The sequence below is a fragment of the Orcinus orca genome, chromosome 11 (assembly GCF_937001465.1).
Source record: "Orcinus orca chromosome 11, mOrcOrc1.1, whole genome shotgun sequence".
Taxonomy (NCBI): domain Eukaryota; kingdom Metazoa; phylum Chordata; class Mammalia; order Artiodactyla; family Delphinidae; genus Orcinus; species Orcinus orca.
In genome coordinates, this window is record NC_064569.1 from 12,575,902 (window position 1) to 12,584,547 (window position 8,646).

The 8,646-nt window shown below is 42.0% G+C and overlaps 1 protein-coding gene across 4 annotated transcripts in view; it reads right to left on the reverse strand.

Annotated features, from left to right (window-relative positions):
• The window catches only part of EPS8 (epidermal growth factor receptor pathway substrate 8), a 191,604-nt gene extending 184,861 nt beyond the window's left edge, over positions 1-6,743 (reverse strand). For 2 of the 4 annotated variants that reach the window (XM_049695108.1, XM_049695107.1), the window contains exon 1: positions 6,487-6,618. The gene's annotated coding sequence lies outside the window, so the exon portion shown is untranslated. Of the gene's footprint in view, positions 1-6,486 lie in introns of all 4 variants that reach the window. The other 2 variants (XM_033408187.2, XM_049695106.1) reach the window with 2 other exon arrangements.
• Positions 6,744-8,646: the final 1,903 nt, after the last annotated feature.

Sequence of the window (8,646 nt, forward strand, 5' to 3'; positions counted from 1 at the left end):
AACGAAGAGTAGCCCCCGCTCACCGCAACTAGAGAAAGCCCGCGTGCAGCAACAAAGACCCAACACAGCCAAAAGTAAATACATAAATAAATTTATTTTAAAAATAGTCAAGGGTCACATCCCCAGTAAAGACTTTTCTGACTCCCTCAACCACCGTGAGCCTCTCCCTTCTCCTATGCACTGAGATATAAAGATAAACATGAACATTTTTTTCTCTTTTTCACTTAACCTACTCCCAAAAACTGTGTCAAGTAGGTACTGCTACTGTTTCCACTCCTTAGATAAGAAAACTAAGGCAGAGAAGGTCTCTCTGATTGCAAAGTCCATTGCTTATTTGTTTGTTTAATACATACTCCATTTAGCTACACACTGTACTGAAATGGTTCTCTGGTTGCCTCCATTCTCTGGGTTCCCTGATCACAGAAAGCAGAGACCCTGTCTTATTCGCCTCTGTGTTTCCAGTGTCTGGCACAGAACAGATACTCAACAAATGCTCAATAAATGATGAATGAATGAATAAATGAAATGTAATTACGTTCAACTTACTGTGTGAAGAAAAATTCATCCCCTTCTAAACATTCTAAACGAACTTCTGTAAAAAGTATATTTAGTGCTGATTTCATCCAGCAAACAGTTTGTGAGTGCATAGCACATGTGATGTGCTGTGCTTAAAGATCATTGAGACTCAATTCCCTGCCCTCAAGAAACTTATAATTCAGAGAGGCAAAGGGATAAACAACTAGCTAATGCTACCATTGCTTGTTCTATTTTTCCTAATCCTCCACAACTTCCTCTCTTTAAAGGCAGTCCGTTCTTTATAAACATGTTCCAATACCTCATACCTCTGGGTCAGTGGGATGTAGATCAGTCAACAGAAAAAAAAAGTTAAAAGAATCTCCATGGATCTCAAAAACACAATCTTCTGAGCCATTCTCGATTAGATCAGTAGTCATTTAAGTAGTGTACAGCGTTAAAGAAAAGAATAAAATCAAAGACATATTAATACTATCTTAGCACTTTTTCATTTACTAGAGATAGCATAGCAAAGTGAAAAGAACATGGGTTTTGGAGTCAGAAAGATCAGGATTTCCATCCCAACTCTGTCCTTCTCTCCCCATGTGGACCATGGACAAGTCATTTTATCTTTCTGAGCCTATTTCTTACCTGTAATATGGAAATAAGGGGATCCGCCTTAAAGAGCTCTTGTAAGAGTTAAAAGAGATAATGTATGTAATGCCTCCCATACCAAAGATGCTAGTTTTTTTGTTGTTTTTTGGGGTTTTTTTTTTTGCGGTACGCGGGCCTCTCACTGTTGTGGCCTCTCCCGCTAAGGAGCACAGGCTCCGGACGCGCATGCTCAGCGGCCATGGCTCACGGGCTCAGCGGCCATGGCTCACGGGCCCAGCCGCTCCGCGGCATGTGTGATCTTCCCGGACCGGGGTACGAAGCCGTGTCCCCTGCATCGGGGACCACTGCACCACCAGGGAAGACCCAAAGATGCTAGTTTTATGATGTCTGATCTCTCTAGATGCTTCCTGAAGGGTATTGGTTCTAATTGTAATTTAACAATACTTCTGGCCCCAATATCAACAACACAAAGTGTTGACCAAAAGAAAGGTACTTGAAAAAAGGCCGCTTGAAAAAAGGCAAGAGGAGTGGTATGGGATAAGATTCAAAACCAGTTAAGTCTCAAGTTTCTATATGGTGTGTATATCATCTGCCTCTTCTCGGCACACACCCTGCAAATCTCTTATTTCAGATCTTTTTTGTGAAAAATAAAGCTTTATTAATTAGTTCTACGATTAGATCTGAAATAACTGACATATGTTACTCTGTATTAAGAATTCTATTTTCCACAAAGGAGAATCTCTGATTTAGTGAGGAAGAAGGAAATGAATTATATACGATGTCCAGGAATCAATCTCAGCATATAGTCTATGCAGTATTACATTTTGGTTTCCAAATCATTTCTCAACTGTTTCTTTTAAGCAATTTCACAAAACATGTAAAAAAAAATCAAATAAAAACACTTTCCTTTCCATCCTAAACCTAATATATAATCTACTTGACTTAAAAATCACATTAATTTGCTACTGGTACAACTCAAAGTCCATGGACAAAAAAGTGAATCTAGACACTTAACCTTTTCACAAAAAGTGAAAAGTGTCTTTTTATACATTTTTCACAAAAAATAACTCAAATGGGTCACAGATATAAATGTAAAACTAAAAAACTTCTAGGGGCAGGAAAGCAGGATAAAATCTAGGTGGTCTAGAGTCTGAGAATGAGTTTTTAAATACAGCACCAAAAGCTTATCCATGAAATTGATAAGTTGGCCTTTATTAAAATTAAAAACATTTGCTGTGTAAAGACACTGTTAAGAAAACAAAAAGACAAGCCAGATTGGAAAAATATATTTGCAAAACAAATATCTGATAAAGTGCTTGTACCAAAAATATATAAAGAATTCTCAAAACTCAAAAATAGGAAAACAAACAACCCTATTAAAAATGGGCAAAAGTTCAGAACAGACATCTCACCAAAGAAATGGAAAATAGCATATGAAAAGGTGATTAACATTAAATGTCATGGAAAGGGCAAATTAAAGCAATGAGATATTACTGTATACTTATTAGAATGGATAAAATAAAAAAAACTGACAATACCAAATGTTGGCAAGGATGAGGAGCAACAGGAGCTTGCATTCACTGTTGGTGGGAATGCAAAATGGTACAACCACTCTGGAAAACAGATTGGCAATATGTTACAAAGCCAACCAGAATCTTACCATATGATCCAGCAATCATGTTCCTAGGTATTTACCCAACTGATCTGGAAACTTATGTCCATATAAAAATTTACCCATGAATTTTCATTGCAGCTTTACTCATAGTGGCCAAAAACCAGAGGCAAGTAAGATATCCTTCAATGGATGAACAGATACACAAACTGTGATACATCCATACAATGCAATATTATTGCATGATAAAAAGAAATGAGCTATCAAACTACAAGAAAACATGAATGAACCTTCAATGCACATTACTAAGTGAAAGAAGTCAGAGAAGGCTATATGATTCTAATTATATGATGTCCAGAAAAGGCAAAACTATAGAGACTGTAAAAAAAATCAGGGGTTGCCGGGGGAAGGGGGTTAAGGGAGTGATATGTGAAACACAGAAGATTTAATAATCTGTTGAAATTATTCTGTATGATAATAGATATATGAAATTGCTCATTTGTCAAAACTCACAGAACGTCACAGGACAAAGAGTGAAACAATATACACAAATTTTTAAAAAATCATGTAGAAGGTCTGGGGATCCCAAAATAGAATGTAGATTGTGACAAAAGTATCTACCTGTATCATACATGTGTGCAACAACCTCATGAAAGGAACAGGAGGAAAAGGAATGGAATCTGTAAGACTAATTGGAATCTATAAAATCTAAAAATCTATATAATCTAAAAATCTATAAAATGTACTACACATACGCAATGTACTCTAGTTGATAAAGCTGTTCCCCCTCTCTGTGAAGGGAGCACAGGTTAACAATTTTGATACCACTATACACATATAATGGGTTTGAACAATTAAGTAAATGGATGGCAGGTGGTGGAAGCCAGGTTTCTTCTCCCTATTAGAATGAGTTTACAGATAAGCAAGGGGAGGAATCCAGGATGATACAGGTGGTAATGGATTAGGTAGAGTAAGAGACAACCGTATGAACTCATATTTACCTTAAAATAGATACACATGGTTACAAAGAGAAACATGTACCTCTGTAAGAGTACATACAGGGGTTTGTATACACACATATGTATTTCCTGCTGTCAGATGAGAGGGCCTAGAAGTAATGACACCTCAGTAGCAACAAGAATACCTAGAACCCAGATCTTTCTTGGCTTCCAACACCATTTCCCAAGAAGATGAACCAGATTCTTTCTGGCTGACTCTAGGGCTAGGGCAGGAAATGGAAATATACAAGATAATCCTGGAGCATCTTTTAATGCTAGAAAGTAAGGAAGTGATCTTTTAAAAAACTTACATTAATGGAGATATGTCAAAGGAGGACAGGAACCAACTGAAAGAGCTCCCAATGGCCAAAGCTGAAACAATTTGAGGAACAAAATAAAGTAGTATTGGATTATAACCCAAAGTATAAATATATATCCAGGAGGCCAGACCAATATAAGCAAATGATTGAGTAAATTAATAAATAGGGAAAAAAGACAAATCTGCCATTCAAAAGAATTCCCCAAAACTTATATAAACACTCCACCCTCAAGGAGGAGAAGCATAACTCTCCACTCCTTAAGTATGCGCTGCTCACAGTGACTTCCTTCTAAGAAAAAGCATTAAGAAAAAGAGTAAGTTTTCAGTGCAGAAAACTACTACTACTGCAGCCAGGTGATCAAGATAAATATCAACAGTGATAAATCATGTTGCATAGTATGGACCCTTTATATTATGTGATAAAAGTAGCACTTTACCTCTGTGATCTTCCCCTCAAAAACCCAAAACCTCAGTCTGAGGAGAACAATATTAGAGGAATGCCTATAGAGGACATTCAATAAAACATCTGACCAGTACTCCTCAAAACTGTGAACAGCAACCAAAACAGGCAAAGTCTAGCAAACTAAAAAGTATCAGCAAAGATTTAAAAATTGAAAGCAGGAAAAGCTAGAGATGAAAACAAAATGAAATCTTCACATCTGATCAGAAGCAAGCAAAGTGGTCAAAATTCAGCATTAGATTCCCAATAGGGAACAAATAAGAATAAACCATTTTGAGAATCTTCACTCTGAATACAACTTAAAGTATTCCCCTGGTATTAATAAAAGGCTGAAAATTACTATATAATGATAGTCAATGACACTGGAAAGTGAGAGAAAAAAAAGATTACAAAGAGAATGTATCAAATATTGTGAACAGTGGTTATCTCACAACAGTGGAATTAAAAGCAAGTTAACTCTCCTCTTCTTTTTTTCTGCTGTGAAGAGAATGACTTGGGGAATTTTTAAAAGTATTAATCTCTGAATTCTGCACTAAAGGCATTCTATAAAATGTTATTACATTTGTAATACATTCTACCCTACCCTTTACGTGGCAAGTCTATAAAGTGGGTTATTTTTCAAATTGGTAATTAAAAATGTGAACCCATGACGAAAAATTTTCCACACCAGCAACTTAAGAAAGAACTATAGTAATATGTCCAGAAAACTCCAATTCCTAGAAAATCTATACTAGGTGAGAAAGGACGACATTGACTTTAATTTTCAATGACCACATGATCTAAATTACTAGTTCACACTTTCCAAAACCCAAGTCGCTGTAGAAGAATAATATCCTTTCAATTGAAATAAATTAGAAGCAATACACGACACAGTTACTTTGATATATGTATATAAAGAAGCTTTCTGGGAATCCTAATTCTTCTATCTCCCAAAAAAATAAAGCCAAAATCAAACTAGTCACATGCCTCTGAAACCAAGTTTTATCTGAACTCTTAAGACATTAGCTATTCCTCTTATTAAATGAGGCGAGAACTGAAACCTTATAAATTAAAGCTAGAATACATGTCATTGAAATATGTTTTGTAAAGGTGGATTCCAATTCCTAATGCTCTACCGCTCTTGACGTCTATGGATTTCAATTCCTAATACCTAATACAGCATCCTACCCCCAAAGAGAGTCCAGCGATGCAACGGGTACTACGGGGAAAGAAGGATTTGAGAAACAGTGCAAAGGAAGGGAACAATCCGTGCCAAGATTCTGCATACAGGTAGTCCTTGAAAGGAAAGTAGAAAGTGAGAGCATAGGAGGGGCGGGCAGGGTCTTGGAAATCCACTCCAAAGGCATTCAGTGACAAAGACACCAGAAGGGCTGTCTCCCCAAAAGTAAAATGGTGAGAGAGAGGAGTGGAGCCCGCTACGAAAGGAAAGTCATCAGGAATTAAGAGGGACAACTATGCACAAACAACAAGCTCTCTCGAAATTTGAGGGGGTATACGATGGTGGGACCTTGGTGCAAAGTGTCAATTGGAAAAGACCCCCCCATTTGGGGGTGGGGAGGGTAGCTCTCGAAACCCCAAGTCTAAGACAAGCCAGGAGAAGAATACTCGTTCTGGAGTCTCCCCACCGACCAGAGAAGCGCAGGTGTATCTGCGGAAGCTCAGGTTACCGGGAAATATGACAAGGACGGTGTGCATCTTCTCTGCCCACCGTGCAGGAGCCCCGGGCGCGGCGGGCGACCGAGGGTCGGCACCGGCTCCGAGCGCCCCGGGACCCGACCGCGAACGCACTTCGGCGGCAGCGCCCTCGCACACCTGGCTCCCGACACCAGTTGAAAGCAGTCAAAGTGAATGAAGACGGACGCGGCGCCTGGCACCACTCCATCCCGGCACACAAAGGCAGATTTTGAAAATCGAGGGAGAGTCCAAGCCGCCGGACCCCAGCGGGCGCCTTTCGCCAAGGGGCTCTTACCTCGGATCTGCCCTCGGGGCCGCGGCTTCCCCGGAGGCGCCTCGAACCCAAACCCGGCGGGAGGCGGCCGGGAGAAAGCCCCCGACGCGGACCGCGCCCTCCCAATCCTCCGCGAGCCGCCCAGCCGCCGCCTGCGTCCGGCCGAGGAGACGCGGTCTCCGGGGCGAGCTCAGCGCCGACCTCGCGCTCGGCTAGAACGCCTGGCCCGCCGCCGCCGCCGCCGCCGCCGCCGCCGCCGCCGCCGCCGCCGCCGCCGCCGCCGCCGCCGCCGCCGGGGAACTCTGGAGCTGCCCGCCAGCTCACCCGCTCGCCCAAGCCGGCCGCGCGCCGCGCATGCCCAGTACATCTCGGGGAGCGAGCCTGCGAGCGCGCGCCGCGCGGCCGGGAGCCGCTCCGCTCTCCGGGTCTTGGCGGCAGCCGAAGCGCGGAGCATCTGGTCGACCGCAGCGCTGTTGGAGAACTGGCCAGCGGGGCCGGGTGGGCGGGAGACGGAAGGTAGGAGAGAGGGCAAGGCAACGCGCCGAGTTATCAAGGCCGCGATCGAAGTCGGACTGAAGTTCTGAGCCGCCGACGGGTTTTCAGAAGTGCCCTAGCAGGACCCACTAGCAGCTGGGAGGCGTGAGAAGGAGTAGAGCGCGAGGAGAGGTTTGCCCCGGGCAAGAGTGGATGCTCCTGGCGGAGGGAGCGCGCCAGTTACAGCGCCCCGGGTCTTAGTGTGCAATTCGTGGCCACTAACCTGCGGGCAGTAAACCTGCAGCACCCAAAGACCCTCCAGCCTTGGTCTTCCTGCTGGGATCCTCCCACCTATTTTTCCCCTTTTGTCGTTTCCTTTTTTTTTTTTTTTTAATCTCCTCAACTCATGCCTTAAACTGGTGGCACCCAAGGGCCTCCATTCGGTCCCGGAGAGTCTCCAAACTACTGGTCCTTACCTGCAAGCAGCAAGCCCAGACCTGCCTCGCCCGCATCGCACGACTGCCTTGGATCCTATTTTTCTCGCAGCTCTTACCAAGAGCCTGATGTGGTTTGAAGTAGTGGAGGCTTCTTTCACATAATGCCTCTCGTGACCTAACCAACCTTTATAATCTTCTTCTCCCCCCAGTAGCCCCCGGCGCCACTAAGTGAGAAGTCCTTCCATCTGTAACATTGTGTTTGCTTCTTCTTGAAACTCCAGCTTTGTCATAGCTATGACCCCCTCCTTTCTAACTTCTTTAAGGTCACTTGACTCTCAGAAATCAATGAAAGTCTATAAAATAAACTTGGTTAAAGTAGATTGGACCTGCTTGTTTTGTGAAGCATGGGAGAAGCACAGTCAGGGGAAAGAGAGATTTCAAACCAAGATGGGAAATAAAACCATTATCCTAAAAGTTGGAACAGACCTTAGTCTGCTATCTTAAGTAGAAATCCTCTCTCCAGTGTTTCCACTACACCATCAACCACTTAAACTTTTCCATTGTTGGAAATCTCTATTTTTATCAATATTATGTATAATTATTTTTCATTGAGTACCTATGCCAGGAACTAAGCCATTTTTATATTATTATTTCTAATCCTTAAAATGAGATGAGCCTTGTTATACCTATTTAGCAGGAAAATGAAGCTCAGATGTTTCATTCCTTTTGCCAAAGCCAATGCTGATGCCAGAATTAAAATCCAGGGTTGCTTAACTCTAAAGTTTGTGTCATTTGATCTGTGAACATCAAATCAACTTCCCTTAACTTAGACCACTGGTGCTGGTTCTGCCCCAAAGAGCCACACAAAATTAATCTCATTTCTTATAGACATTGCAAGCCTTGAAATATTTGAACCAACTATTAAGTAACTACCAGATCTTCTCATATTTTCCTCTTCTTCAAAATCTCTAGAACCTTTCATTGTTCTTCAAATGCAATGGTGAGCCCTCATAACCACATTCCATACCCTGCTTTGAATGTGCTTTGATTTTTCACTTTTCTCCTTGAACTGTACACTCAGAAGAGAACACAACATTCAAATACGGTGGGCTGAGAACCGAGTCACACAGGGATCAGCCACTTTGATCCAAGCATACCCTGACAATAATGCATCCCGAACTTGCATTAGGATTTTTAGCAAGCATATTACAGAGAGTCAGATCAAATATCCAAGTCAATTTCACACAGACTACAATTAAACCATATCTTT